Here is a 16960-nt window from a genome sequence, read left to right as displayed (position 1 = left end):
CGGCTCCCTAAGCACCGGCCAGGTCCCCGATTTACCCTTCTCCTGACAAAGCCAGAAGAGCTTTAAATGCCTCTCCTCCTCCCCACCACCCGCCTTCTACTCTGTCCAGAGTTTGCAGTTGAACCTCGATTTCCTAGAGCTTTCATCAGCGCTAGCAACAGAGAATTGAAACCCACAGAGCCGTGCGTTTCCTTGAGAACGTGAAGCACTGATTTTTAGCCTGTTTTGACCTCCCACACCCAGCCTTTTCCCAGATGCGCTAGCAAATAACAAATCAATTGCTTTGAGTTCTTCTTTCTCTCCACCCCCATGACATGTTAATTAGCAGGGGAAATGCCAACAGCAAAGTCAAAAGGGCTGAGGACAATCCCCAGCCCTGAGTAGCCAGCTGGTACAGCACTGGGCGTCCTGACTTTCCACCCAGGGCTGGTGCCCTTTTCCAGGGCTTCGGGCACTGTTTTCTGCTTCCCCGCTTGTCTTTCCTCCACCCCAGGTGCTCCAGGTCCCTCAGTAACCCCACACGGGTGCCTCTGTGATGCTCCGTGTAATGTCCGTGCAGCATGTCACCTCTTACAAAGAATTTCCCAAATGCAGCCAGCCCCACATTTTAGAGATGAAGGAATTGAGGCTCAGAGGGTTAGGCAGACTCACCCCGCATCATTTGGCCCAGCGCTGGGAGTTTGGAGCCTGGTTTTCTGATTCCAAACCTGGCTTTCTTTCACTGTCAGCACCATCAAAGTATGCTCCCAATAAAGGGCCAAATACACTGAGGAGCGGGGCAGGGGGTCTCCTTAGGCAAATTGCTGGTAATTTTAGGTTAGGTCTCCCATGGGCATTTAACCGATATCAATCTCTGGCCGAGGTCATCCAGGCCTGGGGTGGGGGCACTTTGAAGAGACGCGGGGACTCTCCCAGGCCCTGAAACTGCACCAGCCTGCATCTCTGGGGCTCCAGTCCTCTGAAGCTGTCCTCCGAAGCTAGCGGGGTATCTAAGAGCCGAGAATAAAGGCCAGTCGCCAGGTTCTTCAGAGGCCTCATGGGACTTGTAGCTCCAGTCAAGCCCTGATCCCATCCACAGTCCCCGTTTGTAAGGCTGTGTTGGATGAAATGAAGATGTTTATTGGAGGCAAGCTGGCCTCCACCAAACCTAACATGGCCTCTCAAGAGACCCTCCCCAGCTACCAATGCACCTCTCCCTCTCCGCCAGGGCAAGGGATTCCACATGCTGTGTGCCCTTCCCGAGTCTGGCGGTGTGGGGTAGGGGACGTGTGGGTGTTGAGTGTATGTGAGTGTACACATGTATCCACAACCTGCCCCATGGCCTGCTGGGATTACTCAGGCCTGCCTGTTGGCTACACACAGTCCAGGTTTACCAGGTCAATTATTTTTTGTTAAATACCTGCTCTATACCCAACACAATATGGAGGAGTGAAGTATTTTCCCTCAAGGGAAAGGCAAGTTGCATTTAAATGGGTCTTAATCACTCACTCGCTGTGTAGTCTTAGGCAAGTAGCCTAGCCTCTCTGAATCTCCACTTCCCAACCTGCAAAATGGGCATAAGGATATTGCCATCTCTACCTCCAGGATTGTCCTGGATTCATTTGAGATACGCTGGGGTAAAACACCTTGAAAATTGTATAAAGTGACTTACACACAATGAGGCCTAGTATCAAAGATGTTACAACAAGCACATAGATGGGAAGAACCTGAGGATGCTGTAACAGTTTGAATTACATTGTGTGGTTTAGATTTCAGCACGTGTGTAGCAAAAGCAAATACTCAGATGATTTCTGGAAGGATCCATGAGGCCTGGCAATGGTGGTTCCCCACGAGGAAAAACCTTGGGTGGCTGGGGGCAGAAGAGGTAGGGGAATGGGGTTTTATCTGTTTGTATACATCATTTTGTGCCATTTGACCTTTGTACCACGTGTATATATTTTGTGGTTGTTAAAATACAGAGTAGTTTTAAAAATAAAATAATAAAAAATGTCCATATAGCAAAATAGGAAAGGTGGTCAATCTTCAAGGTTGTTCTGCCCCCATTTCTCATCCTCCCCCCTCCTTCATCCCAGGTTCCCAGGACCTCCCACAACTGTCTCCCACTCCTCTCCCCAAATTTCAACTCTTTGTCTCTCCCCACTTAAAAGACAAGCAGGCTGAAGTGCAAAGAAAGTAAACACCTTGCTGTCACACCTCCCAGGTGGCTGGGCTAACTCAAGGTGGATTTGGGCTCAGTTCTGTAGAGCTTCTCTGCTCCACAGAGCGTCCACCACCCCCAATCTGAAACTATAACTCAGATCTGCTGAGAAAGCGTGGGGAGGCCCTATAGCGGTGAGTTCAGGCCTGTCTGACACCCACAGCAGATGTACTCTACGGTGAAAAGGGTCTTTCTAGGACCCCTCGGATGTCATCACATATCTACTTCAGGATAAGGCTGGGTTCCTGTAACGCTGCTTTACAAAATGTGCTTGCGGTGTGAACTTGGGAATCAGGGACGTTGGACAGGGTCAGGCAGCTGCCTTATTCTAATTCCACTTGGGAGAGAAGAGGCCTTGGCAGTCTTCCCAGCTTGCAACGTTTTAACCAAACAGTTTTGAAAACTGAGTTCAAGACCTGTCACCCGAAGCCGCAAGCTTTAGCAGAGTGCCAAGGAGCCTAGCTCCTCCTGGCTAAGGCGGGAAGGCCAGGAACACCTTCAGCTTCTGAAAGAGAGGGAGGTATTGAACGTGAGGCATCCCTCATTTGAAGCAGCCCAAGGCCTCAGGAATTCTGTGGGGAGTGGGGGAGTTGAGAATACTTGTCAGAGACACAGGGAGGACCTGCCAGTGACCTTGGCCAGGGGCTACACTTTGGGCTTCTGTGGCTTCATCTGTAACAGGGCACAGTGACACCTAGCCCGCAGGTGTGACGTCTGGAGCATGGAAGGCGTGCACTCCATGTTGGTTGCTGGCAGTGTCTCCACTTCCATGACAGCTCCTGCAGAGGTGGCCTGTCCTCCTCCGAGAGTGCGGGGTGGTCAGGCCCTTTGGCAATTGCCATTCCTGTCTGCCCTGCATGCCCTGGAGGGGGAACTTTCACAGCCAACATGTGTCTCAGAGACCCCGCAGCTGGGGGAGCTGGGGAGAGGAGAGTGGCGAGCGAGAAGCTGCAGACAAACGAGGCAGCCTCCCGGGAGCCCTCTCCACACCCTGAGCTGCATGCAGGACAGGGCTCAGCTCCCAGAGGGAGGTTTGGCAGGAGGGTGCCTGCTCTCTGCTCTGACTCCCGCTGTCTTCAGAGCCTGACAGGCAGCTATGAGCTGCTCTGAGAGTCAAAGACAGTGGCAGACAGGCAGGGACATGTTTGCCAGCAAGCCTAGTGGTGAGTCTCTGAGGCTACCAGGCAACTAAGAGACCAGGGCTGCTGGCTTGTCTCCTGCCAGCTGAACAGTCAGCCCAGACCAGGATGTGTCTCCACAGCCCTGAGGCCCCTGGAGTCCACACTTTCCCCACCCAGGACACACGGGCATGGCAGGGTTCATGGACAGCTGCCCAGTGTGAGATCTGATTTTGAAGAATGGGGGTGGGGAGACTCAAGCTTGGGGGCAGGGACTGCGCTTTGATTCCCAAGGCTCTGAGATGAGATGAGCCGTTCTCTCCTGCTGAGCTGGAGATCTGCACTTGGGGAAGAGAGGGCGTTTAAAAATAGCATAACTGACTTGAATACCTCTGCTTCCTGCCTGCTGCAAGTCAGATCCAGTTACTCTGCTGACAAGAGGCTTTTAGCCCAGGGAGCCTGGCATCCTGGATGCCACTCCAGGGTGCTGGACACCATGGTGCCCTAGACTCTCCCCTCCCAAAGGGCATCCAAGGGTCCAAGAGAAAGGGACCAAGGAGAGGCAAAGGTCACATACACACATGGCCCAGCCCAAGGTCATCATTAGGGCACATCCAGTTACTTGATTGCATCTGGTTTCCTTGAACACCCTCCAACTTTTGTTCATATTGGGTGAACAGTCCTAAATATCTGACCCATGCCTGAGATTCCACCAGTAGAGCTCCACCCCTTCGGAATCCCTCGCGAAGATACAAGTGACCCTCCCCGGGATAGGTACTTGCTCAGAGTTGAAGACACACATAGAATGTCAACTCCATGAGGCAAGACTTCCACGGTCTAGTTCATTTCTGGCACACAGTCGGTACTTAACAAAGGTGTGTTGAAATGAATGGATCAGTAGCAAAGGGGATTTGGTAGGAAAATGCAAATGACTCCATGCCACCCCTCTTACTGCAAGGGTGAGAAATAATCAACTGACCCAGAAATACATGTCCTATTAATCATGGCCGCATGGCATCACCTCATCAGCCAAGGCCTAATACAGGGGACTCTAGGAAATGTGTCTCTTTCCTTTCTCCAGCCAATGTCACTACATCTTTCAAACTCACCCAGCCCAAAGCAACTTGCCAGTGACCGTGTTAAACCAGCAAACGCTAGAGCGGCGGCTCTCTCCTGCCAGGCCTCACCCCACCTTCTCCATGGAGCGGTCCTCTCCTTTCTACTCTGGTTCTCTCCTTTCCTTAAACTCTCAAAATTATTGGATGCTTGGGGAAGGCAAAGTAAGAAAGCTGCCACTAAGTAGGAGAGGAGGGTGCCTGAAACCATCAGGCATGTGTTGCATGTCTTGTCTATGACACTTGTCACTTTCCACCCCATGTTTGTCACAAGGAGCCTTGTCTTAGCAACTTCCCCAGGGTAGAGGCAGGGTCTTGGTCAGCTGCCACCTACACACAGCCAGCACCTGGCACACAGTGGCGCCCAGGAGATGTTTAATTAATGAGTGTGTACGGAGGGGACCCCGGGGGGGCGGTCCTGTAAACATTACAAAGGCACATGTAGAAAATCAAGGGATTACTTGCTGACCACTTTTATTAGCCTGGACAATTGAAGAAAGGATGCAGAAAGCGAGTTCACCATGTGCCACGTCAATGATGAAAACTGGGGGACAGTGGCACTTCCACTCTCTGGGTCTGTTTACACTTCCTCTGTGATGGATTTCCACTTGTTTGTCTGTCAGGGAGGCCCTCCCTCGAGCTAAGCCCATGGATGGTTATTAGTGACAGCTTTGAGTGTTTCCAGGCAGGGCTCCAGGTCACAAGCAAGATCTAGGCCCCAGCACCTCCCTAGGGTAAAATTCCACCAAGAATCAGGAGTCTCGTGAAGCTAATGAACAATGATGTCGATCCTGAAGGCGGTATGCAGAACACTGGACTGTGAGTTTGCCCTTCAATCTCACGGCCTAAGGGGCTCTGACCTTCACCATAACACACACAGCTGGCTGGCTGCCTCCTCGCCAACCTCCACCCTGGCTGTGGGGAGCCAGGTGTGTGGACACAGAAGTTGGCATGATGACAGTTGCCGGCATGTCACAGGTGAGACATTGAGCACCTAGAACTCTCTCTCATTCAATCATTCTCATTCTCTCTCTTTCACTGGGACCAGCTGGAGAGTAGAAAAGCATGGTGCAAGGAGAGGAGCATGAAGCCAAGCCCAGCTAAGCATTTGGTGCCTTAAGAAGTGGAGCAGAAGCAGAGCAGGACCCTGACACGTAATCTTAGAGGTGGAAGGTGTATTGGAGAGATCATCAAGACCTCCCCACCCCCACCCTCGCCAAATCAGTGAAATGGCAGGGCCCACAACTTGGCAGTAGGATTCTAATTTGGTGCAACCTCTATGGAGAGTTATCTGGCACTGGCCATGAAAATCACAAATGCACACCCCTTGTCAGCAGGCAACTCCACCTGGTATCCTACAGGTAAACACATACATATAAAGATATGTGCACCATTTCTCATAAGAAGTGCAAAAGACTGAAACAACCAAATGTCCATCAATAGTGAACCGTGTGTTCAGGGAACATTGTACAGTCATGAGAAAGAATGACCATGATCTCCAGGATGCCTTGAAGTGAAGAAAGCAAAGACTCTGAAAGGCCCTCCAAATCCTTCATTTATAATTGGGAAGGCTAAGACGCAGGGTGAGGGATGAGTTGCAGAAAGCCACCCCTGGGCTACTAGAAGCAGTTCTGTGCTGGGACCCAGGCCACCTGATGCCCAGTACAGAAGTCCCACCACTGCACCACAATTTCCACCCTACTCAGATGTGGCCAGGAGTCCACAGCCTCTTAGCGCCCCCACCCCGATACTTAACGACCCAGAGTCAAACTAGTCTTTCTCTATGAAATCCAAACTTGTAGTGTCAGTGCTTTAGTACCTTCCCTCCTGTTCTGTCCTTGACTAAAGCAAGGAAGAGTGTGTCACCACTTTTCCCTGTAGATGTGCCCCAAACCTCAAAGCATCCTTTGATTCCCTGCCTTCCCGCCTTCTCAGAAGATGACACCAGTCAAAGAAGCTTGTTCATTCTAGATTGTGGTGGCTGCTTCCTAGAACGCCATCCTGTTCGGTCAAAGTATCTCATATCGGGGGCTTCCCTGGTGGCGCAGTGGTTGAGAGTCCGCCTGCCGATGCAGGGGACACGGGTTCGTGCCCCAGTCTGGGAGGATCCCACATGCCGTGGAGCGGCTGGGTCCGTGAGCCATGGCCGCTGAGCCTGCGCGTCCGGAGCCTGTGCTCCGCAACGGGAGAGGCCGCAGCAGTGAGAGGCCCGCGTACGCAAAAAAAAAAAAAAAAAAAAAAAAAGTATCTCATATCAATGTGTCCTTTTTTCCCCCCTTAAGTGGAAAAAAACCTTGCAGGCTATCTTTTCTTTGGGGGCAGTGGAGCCATCAACATTCTTTTTCTCAATCTCAAAGGCTTGTGGTTATAATGATGGCTCACATTTATATTGGACCCACTGTGTGCCGGGCACTATGAGATGTTTTACACATATTGACTCCTGTAATCCTCAGGACTCCATGGTGTAGCTACTGTTATTATCCCCCCTTACTCAGGGAGGAAACCTAGGTAGAGCAAGGACACATAGCATGCCCACAGACAAACTTGAAGTAGGAAATGGCCCTGAGGGCATCTAGGCAGTAAGTAGAGAACTGAGACTTGAAACAGAAACCACAATTTGCAAAAAGGCCTGTGCAGTGACTCATAAAACAGTTAAATGGCACAGCACAGACTATCTAAGCTCAAATTCTTTTGACAGCAGCTCATTCACACCCATATGTTCCAAGATAAGACCACAGACAAACTGATCTGACAGCAGTTCCAAATAGGCTTGTGTGTTCTAAAGATATGACTTCTGACTGTTCCAGCAAGGCCCTAGTTTAGCAACTCTGACCAAGACCGTGCTATAATTAACTCCAGCCCCCAAACTCCATAAGCGCCCCTTCTTTAATGCCCCCTTTTGAGGTGCCCCGCAGTTTCCCATGGCGTGTGCCTTCCCTTGCTGCATCAGGCTACTACACCTGACTTTGTGTGGCCACGGGTATATTCTTGGTGGCCTTGGCTGGTGGGCTTTAATGGGATAGACCTGGAATTTGAACCTGGGAAGTCGGTCTGTGTGCTGAGTGTTCCACTTCTATATGCGTTCTACGCTCCAGGCTGTCATTATAGATGCCAGTCACATTGGCCCGAGATCAGCTCTGGCTCTGGGTAGAAGGGAGGTTGGGCCAGGGATGGCAAGGCAAGGCTGCTCCTTGGCAGATCCCCCCTCCATCTCCTGCGGCCTCTTCACTGCTCCTTAAAGCAGACCTGAGATTCCTCCTGCCCACCTTCCCCTGAATCAGCAGCCTCTGTGGTAGCATCTTTGTCAGGCACCTCCATGGTTCCCTACTCCTTCCGGGGCAGATGTTACCCTTCACATCTGCCTCCAGCCTACTACCTCTGCCTGCCCAGCTACTTCCAGGCCTCCAGACATGCTGGAGCTTTCTCACCGCCAAACATCTCCCCAGGCTGTTTCCCCAATCCAAAATACAGCCCCTCCCCGAACAGCCATCTGCAAAGACTTCAAACCTCAGCCACAACCCCACCTCTTCCAGAAGGGCTTCTCTGCCCACCCCACTGGGCCTTCACCACCCTGGATTCCTGAAGACACCGTCAATCTCTGTGCTTCTCAGTAGGCAAGGCTCTCCCAAGCAGCCTGTGACATTTGTGATCACACAATACCTGTGATGTCACCCAACTTTCCCCCCCGCCCGCCCCCACCGCGTGGATCTTATCACGGAATGTATGCTCCTTCTAGGCAGAAATTACCTGACATGCCTCAAGGCATCAAGCCCAGTGCCAGCTCCCAGCAAGTGCTTCCCTGCTCTTCATTTTAAAAATCCAGCTATGAATAGCAGCTGTGATTCATTTTTTTTCCCCATGTAAGCCATGGCTAGAGCCACAGGTCTGGAAATGGCTGCAATATAAGGGATTAACCTTCAACTTAAAAAACTAAACTAAACTAAACAAGACCTCATCTGCCCAGAGAGAATATCTAGAGGGAAGTGCCAACAGGTTAGGCATGGTCCTGTTGAATAATGGGATTAGGAATGGTATTTTCCAAATTTATTGTTACATGATTTTATAATGAAGAAATAAAGCCATATAATAATAATAAAGACAAATATGTACTAAAGAGGAAGCACAGGCGAGCAAGAAAGAAAGAGCTAATCCCCACGCCAGCTGTCGGCCGCAGAGCTTGGGGGGGATGTCCGGAGACTGGCTTGGGGGGGGCGGGGGCTTGTACCTCCAAAGGGCTGGGTGGGTCTGCCGCTGATGCCTGGGCCAGAGCTGGTCTCCCACCCTGTGGGGTGAAGGTCGCATGTGCCCTGGAAAGGGAGGCAGCAGCCCTTGTCACCGATCCCCGTACTTCAAATAGATCTCAAACACAGGGGAATTCGAGCAAATCAAAGGAAGCCCAGCTGTATGCGGCAGGATACAATTTATAGTCCTCAAGTCCCCCCAAGAGGTGGTAGAGGCAGGGGCAAAAGAAGAGTGCTAGAAGGTTTTAGATAACTCTTAAATAAGAGCTCCATAAATAGTCATTTTTAAAGGGAAACTAGGCTGTTCGGGGACAGAACGAGGATGATGTCAGGAAAGACAGCCCCGCTCTGCCTACCGTACCCCTGGGTGTCCCCATCAGCATCAGGATTCCGGGCTGGGCAAGCCAGCGCCTGGAGCTGTCCAGGCCCGGGTGCCAGCCACGCCCTGCCCCAGGGAGGCAACTCCCGTGGGACAGGACGGGAGCATAAGGGCCCCGACATGTGACCTCATTGCCGAGGGGGGGCCCTGTGGCCAACCTCAGAACTTGGGCTCACCTCTGATCCTTCTCTGGTCACCCTTGTCAGCCAGGGCGCACTGAGAGCCCCCTGCCCCAGATCTTGGTGCTCTAGTCCCTAACCTGCCACCAAGGGCAGGGTGACCCAGGCAAGTCAGGCATCTCATGTCCAACGAGCCAGACAAGAGGCTCACGACGAACTCTCATTCCGACCCTTCATTCCACTCCAAGGGCACCCTGTCTCGTGTTTCCTGGAAGCCTGGAATTAGGAAGGACAGAAGGGCTGCAAGTCCCCCGGGGGATCGGCCTCAGTCAGCCAGCCCCAGCCAGCACCCTAGCCAAGAGCCCGCGGGGTTGGTGGCAGTTAGGGGCTGGGAGCCACCCCAAGTGGGGCCCCCTGACTGTGGAGCGCGGCGCTCAGTGTCCTGATGGCACCAACCCCCGGAGGACGAGGAGGGGCCGGCTTAACGCAGCAGGAGCAGCTCGTGGGTGGGGGTGGGACGAGTAAGGGCAGCCGTGTGCGAGTGAGTGTATGAATGTGGGCAAGTGAATGAGTGAGGGTGAGTGTGTCAAGATGATGGGTGTGTAAATGGATTGCAGGAGTGCGTGAGTGGGTGACGGTGTACACGATATGTGTGTGTGCTTGTGTGTGAGCGTGTGTACAATGGGAGCGTGAAAGTGTGTCTGAGAGGAAAGTGGGTGTGGATGTGCGCGAGGGTGTACACTGTGTGTGTGAATGTGTGAGAAAAGTGTGGGCTGAATGTGTAAAGAGGCACAAATGTGTGGGTGTGTACGTGAGTGTGTGGGTGAGTGTGTAAGGGTGTATGGCTATGTACACATATGTGAGCGCATGTGTTCTGAGTGTGGATGCGTGTACAAGGGTGCACACATGTGCACAGCCCCAGGGAGCAGCTCACCTGGGAGGGGGGAAGGGAACATCGGTTCTGCAGGGAAGTTTATTGCAGGGGAGGTCGTGCACACAAAGAACTGTATGACACATCTGCCCTCACAACAGTAAACCCAGAATCTCTCCCGCCAGCCGGGACCGTAAGAAGCTCTTTGTCTGGGTGTCCCATGTACACTTCAGACTCAATTCATCCAAATCGTTTTCCCTTCCTTCCCACCTGTTCCTCCACCCTGGGGGCGTACAGAACTCACCGGGACCCATGGCTGGGTCCTGGGAACCTTCCAATGGTTTCTCCCTGACTCTCTCTCCTCCACCCTTTCTGTCCACTCCCTCACCCAATTCTGTGGTTCCCTTCGCCTCTACAACTACTGGCCCCCTCCCACTGCCTCAGCTGTGTCTGCTGCTCTCGTTGTCCCCATTGTCCCCGCCTGGACCACTATTCTGGCCCTCGCTGGCCCCTCTGCCTGTCGGGCCTCCGCTGCCATGCACACTCCAGCCAGGCTGCCTTCCAGGAGTCAGCGCATCGGCTCGCAGAGCTCCGTGCCTCCCAGCAGCTGCTCCGACTACGTCCCTGGCCACAGGCACTCCTACTGCTGGGGAGCCTCAGAGCTGAAGGCTAGCTCACCTCTCAGCTAAAAATTCCGTCATGGGACACTCAACAAGTCTCTCAATTTCTGTGTCCCAGAGAGCAGCAACCCAGTCCGCCATACTATACACAGTAGATGGGTTCCAAAACAACAAACTCATTTGCTGAATCAGCTCTTACATCAGAAGGAATTCTGTGATGAACCTCATCCCCCCACACAAAAAACTGGGTTTTGCCATATTAGACTTAAAGTAAAGCTTAGCTCTGCAGGACAGTAAAAAGAACACAGACTTCAAAGCTAAACAAAGCCAGATGTGAATTCTGCATGTATCACATAGCCATTCCAGCTGTGTGACCTTGAGCACCTCCCTTAACATCTCTGAACTTCTCAGCCTCAGTTTCTCCAACTCAAAAATGGGGCTCTACTTCATCAAGTTTGGTGAGAGTGAAATGATATAATGAATACTGAATGCATTGCATGTCTGACACAAAATAAGTATTTAATATCTGTTACTCTCCTTCCACCACCCTTTCTCCTGTCCTTGACCTATGTCCATCAAGTTAGTGAGAATTCATTGGATTAAGTTCAAAAGAGTAAGGGAGCCACTCAGCCCATTCACTGAACTACATCTTCCAACTACATTAAATTACAGCACAGCACAAACAAGGAACTACTGTGGAACCCCACAATTTACAGATGTTTCAGACTGTAAATTGTGTTTAAATTTCCCCACAAGGAAAAAAGATGAAATCCAGAAATTTTAAATTAGAATATAAAACATCTTGACAAATTTTTAATGGATTTTAAAATGGTTTGTGATGACTTAAAAAGGGAAGAGGGGACTGATAATCACCAGGGACCAGCAAGTTCCCTAAAGAATGAGCTTTTGTGATGGGGTCACCTGGGCTGGGAGATGAAGAACCCCAGAGTGTAATGGATCTGATTTTCACCAGGCATCTGACAGGTTGCACAAGGAAGCATGCAATAAGTATCCACTGAAATGAATGAGTGAGAAAATTGAGTTAGACTGTTATGAAATGTTTGTAGATAAAAATAGGAAATGTCATGTGGGTAATAGATACTACACTCGGATGAGCTGGTCCAATAAGCGTTATTGTCAACCTACAGGAAGGGAAGATGGGAGGCGGAGGGGGCGGGGGGGCTCTCTCCAGGGCACTCTTTGGGCATCTGTGCTTAGGCATGGCCTGTCCACATTTCCACCAGTTACTTGACTGAAGATCTACTGTCAGATTTATCAGGTTTGAATATATTCTAACCTGGGAGGGATGGACCTTTTTGCTAGGTGACAGACTCTGGCTTCCATGAGATTCCAATGGCCTAGAAGCATGAATAAACCAACAAGATGAAATCTCATTGGCATAGATGGAGAAGCCAAGGCTTTGTTCCAAACCTCTGCCTGAGGGCTGGCGGGGAGGCCTGCCTGATGGCACCAAAGTGAACGTGAGCCATGAGTTTTTGAGTGTGATGAGCTCAACAGGAGTCATGGGACTTGACTGGAAAAGGGTCACATAATCTTAATATCAATAATTAGACTCATGGCACTGAGACCAGGGCAAGCGCTCTCCAGCGCTCTGAACACCAGGAAGGTTCAAAAGCACATGGGAGCACTGGGACCCATCTTCAAACACCAGAAGGGCCGTCTCAGGACAGAGAACACACGTGAATTCTATACAGCTCAAGTGGGTAGGGCTTAGGGTTGCCAGTTAGCAAACAAAAATACAGGCTACTCAGTTAAATCTGAATTTCAGATAAACAATGAATGATTTTTTAGTGTAAGAATGCAATATTGGGGACATATTTATTTAAAAATCCATTCGTTGTTTGTCTGTGATTCTAATTTAACTGAACATCCTGTATTTTATCTGGCAACCCTAGTGAAGCTGGGGTTGGAGAGTAGAATTTAGAGGAAGGCAGGTTCTAACTGAATGTAAAATTGTTTAACAGCCCATAGCATATAGTACATGCTCAATAAGTACCTGATCTAATAAATGAATTAATAAGTGATCAAGAAGAGCTAACCAACAGGGAAGAGATGATTTCACAGGTATATACATATGTCCAAACCCATCAGATTGTACAGTTTAAATATGTTCAGTGTATTGTTTTTTTTTTTTAATGGAAGAGGGAAGACTGGATTGCCTCACACATGATGTGGGAGAACTTTCCGAGACAAAGTTCAGCCCAAAGCCTCTTGTTGGGTAGCAAGAAGAGGTTTTCTGAGTTTGCATCAGATTTATGGTTTCCGATTTCTTTTCTGTGTAAATAGATCTTACTGAGAGCCTCCCCCACCCCCACCCAAGCATAGAGTAAATAAAAGCAGATGGCTGTTCCCACAGTGTAAAGCCCCCCACTTTGGCAGGAGATGCTTGTCATCAGCTGGACTCCTGGACCTTGCATGGGTCTTCCTGCCCTATCTGAGGACTGTAGGAGGCAACCCCTCCACGGCCTCCTCAACTCTAAGGTCCCAGGTGCCAGGAAGCTCCACTAGGCTGATGCCATGATTTGTCACCTAAAGGGCAGCCCTGCTGGTGGCTGACATTTGTTAAAGAGGGTTTAGTGGGAAGATCAGGGGACGAGGTGAGACCCAGCTCCCTTCACGTGCGCCTTCACTGTCGTCTGACCCAGGTGTGGGCCAGGCCCTGCTGCACTGAGTAACACGGTGACCCCAGGTCAGTCACTTTCCCGTTCAGAAGGGGATGAGGCACTTGCTTAGGTCCTTTTTGCTCTCGTGCTCCTGGATCCATTATAGAATTTAAATACAAAGAATCTTCATTCCTAATTAAGTGACACTGAGAACTGGAAAATTCCACAATAAGGAGAAAATGTCCTTGAGTGACCCCCGGTGGTTGGAGAAGTGGCGGCGGGGGAGGAACGCTGCTTCGTGGTGACTTTGGACCACCTCGGCTGGAATCTGCTGATCTGCTGAGTTTTGTGTGGCCTATAGAGCAACTGGGAGGCCCCAGGCCAGGCCTGGGCTGCTGTGGCAGCTGAAGTGGCTCCCTGGGAAATGGACCCACTTCCTGGGTCCTCGCTCTCAGACAGGGCTTGGTAGCAGGCTTTGCCCTCACCTCTGAGCAGGACCGAGCAGGCCCCTGGGGGCCTAGGCCCAGTCTTCCTGCGTCCTTGTCTTCCCCTGGGTTCTAGGCTCATGTCCCTGGGACATGGTACTGGGGCTCTCAGCCTACACAGTACGCCCCTCCTTGCCTTGTGGGGATGTCTGACCTTCCAGCATTTCCAGTACAAGGCTTAGCTTTGATGGTGACAATCTTTGCCTCTAATGGCTTCAGCTTCCCTGTAGCCCATCCCCACACACACACACCTTCCACCTGCCCACCCAAAACCTGCTCTCCCCAATAATCCCGGCGTGGGGTGGGGATCATAAATGCCTCCGAGCCTAATCCTGAGCCCCTAACCAGCATATTTTATTCAACAGAAGACCAAGGAGGGAAAAATGCAAATGGTGGAGGGGCAGAATTTAGCCTCACAAGCATAGTGACAGGGCTGCTGACAAGCTGGCACAATCTAGACTGTGTTCAGACCTAGGGAGATGACAGAGCAGCCCTGGCAGACTCAGGCCACCACACTAACAGACACAGGGATGTTCCGTACAGCTGGGGACCACACGTATAGGGGCGGTGTTCCAACTGCCTAGAAACAACACTATACAGGCCATGTTTTTCCCTATTTCTGTGGGTCACACAATCTAACAAATTGCCCATGAAGAGACGGAAGGTCCCCATTTGATCTGAGTCAGAGAGGGATGGAGGCCGTACAAGCACTCCTCTAGCAGGCCAGGAAGAAGCTGGCAGAGTCCTTAATAAAGTCAGAGCCAGGAACCTGCTGGGTGGCCCATCCCTCTTCTGAGGGACCCAGAGAAGTGAGCAATCACATCTCTGCCCTCCATGCAGACACTGGCCAAGTCCAAGTACAAAGACGTGGTCAGAGTAAAAGGCTCAGAGGAGAGAAGCTGATGAGAGGGGAGAAATACCCGGCCCATTCTCAAAAGTCAGGGCTGGAGCGAAAGAGCAAGGCCAGGACATGCAACCACAAGAAATGAAGCCCGCTGAGGGTAGGCAGTGGGATGAGGGTCCCACCTGAGCTTGGGGGTGCCCTGTCTAAGAGCCATAGTGCCCAGCATTCCAGGGGCCTGAAGACCAGAACACTGAATCTGGGCCTATATCTGCTCCTCACTAACCCAAAAGCCTCAGTTTCTTTATATGTAAAACGGAGTGAGGTCGCTTGTCGCAATAACCTTCCAAGAAGGTGTACCCAACGGTGCTTTGGAAAAGCCAAACACAGTGTAGAATGTGAGGGGTCAGTATCAGGGAATTCAAGAGAAAATGAGAGTAACGGTCAGAGACCGGTAAGAAGAATAAGAGTGGGGCCTGGACAGGAAGGAGGAAAGCACCCCGACGCTGGATGAGCAGCTCTTGAATCTGAAACACAGAATCTGAGCATGTGTCCTGAGATGTCGTTAACCAGGGCGTGGCCTCGGGTGAGTTAATTCCCTGCTCTGCATCTCCACATCCTCACCTATAAAATGAGATGCCTTCCTTTTGAACAGTCTACGACTCCAGGGACTCTGGTGGCCTTCCCGGAAGTAAGAGAGGAAGAAGCCAATACCTGCCTCCAGGACAGGCCGCAGGCCACACTGGACACTGTCATTGTCAACTGACCCTGCCTTTCATTGCTGCCCCCTTCTCTTCCTTCCTATCAACGCCTACCCATCCACATTAGTTAATCAGATAAAATAGGTCTCCCCAGGGAGTCACATGCCTTCCCTTCCCTGCCCACCGCGCCCCCCAACCCCCGTTCAAGTGTACACATTCCCAGGAGGCCTCACTGCCTGATCCAGTCTAGTGGGGGGTGTTTGATGGAAAAGTGCACCCGAGTTCCACTACCTACTTACTGCCTGTGTGACACTGGGCAGTGCTTCTCCTCTCGGGCTCCATTGCTCTCATCCAGAAAATGGGCACAGGTATCCCTACTCAACCAACCCCATAGGGCAGAAGAGAATTCTAGGAAAACCCTGTAGTTGAAGGTATTGCACAATCATAAAACACCAAAGCAGTTTCTCAGGTCCTCCTGGGGACTTTGTCAAAGGCAGGTTCCCAGGCCCTGTGGTAGGTTTGCTGAGCCAGCATCTCTGGAGCCATTCCCAGGAGCCCACACCTCAACAAGAACTCCCTGGAGCTGCTTAAGCACGTGCCATTTCAGGACCACTGCCCTACACGTGTGTCCTGTGCAGCTACTAGATGTTGGTGACATGTCTGTCTCGTGTGAGATGGGGATCCAAGGAGGAAGGACAGAAGCCAGAGACAGAAAGGACAGCAAGCAGCCACACGCCCAGGAGCGCTGAGTGGAGGAGGGAGGAGTCACAGCATTCGGGATATTCGGCCTCTCCTGTCTCAGGCAGCAGACCCCTTGATGGTAGCAGCTTTAAGGCCACTAGTCTCCAGAGACCCTGGGGGCTGGACTGTGGGCTCTCAGTTCAACAGCAAGTGGACCCCCTGCAATTCAAGGCCCACCAAGCACACAGTGCCAATCCAGCCCAAACCATCCTCTTCCTCGAACTTTCCCTGACATCCCTCCTCTGTGTCCCTGCTACCCTGAAGTCCCGGCCACACCATCTGACACTTCATAGGACACTGTCCCTCATGGCTGGCCAGTGGTCTCCCCTGTGCCAGATTCATGGCCTCAACAGTGATGGGCACCTTGGGGGCAGGCGGCTGGGTTTATTCTGCTGGACCATCCACAGCTTCTAGCAAAGGCTCAGGCCACCAGATAGGCACTTAACAAATGATACCGGCTCTCCTGGTATTTGTTCTTCCCTCTACCTGCCTCCTTCCTCCCCGCCCGACCTCCTCCCTATGACACACACACACACACACACACACACACACTCCACACACACTGCTTCCACCCCATCACACACACACACTCCACACACACTGCTTCCACCCCATCACACACACACACACTCCACACACACTTCCTCCTCCCCATTACCACACACACAAACACACTCCTCCCCATGACCCACACAAACACACACACACACTGCCTCATCCCTGTGACAACACACACACACACACACACACTCCACACATATCGCATCCTCCCCAGGACTAGACACACACACACATGCACCCTACTCCCCATGACCACACACACTGCCTCCACCGCATGACCACACACACACAGACACACACACTGCCTCCTCCCATGACCAGACACACAAACACTCCACACACACTTC

The 16960-nt window shown here is 51.4% G+C and overlaps 1 protein-coding gene across 1 annotated transcript in view; it reads right to left on the bottom strand.

Annotated features, from left to right (window-relative positions):
* Positions 1-16960, bottom strand: part of ARK2C (arkadia (RNF111) C-terminal like ring finger ubiquitin ligase 2C) — a 54705-nt gene that overhangs the window by 35498 nt on the left and 2247 nt on the right. The gene's annotated exons all lie outside the window — the stretch shown is intronic.

This window comes from Delphinapterus leucas, chromosome 14, assembly GCF_059928025.1.
Source record: "Delphinapterus leucas isolate spDelLeu-1000000601 "Yukka" chromosome 14, BTC_Dleu_Yukka2, whole genome shotgun sequence".
NCBI lineage: Eukaryota > Metazoa > Chordata > Mammalia > Artiodactyla > Monodontidae > Delphinapterus > Delphinapterus leucas.
Note: the sequence above shows the minus strand (reverse complement) of the source record. Positions and strands in the feature narration are given on the sequence as shown.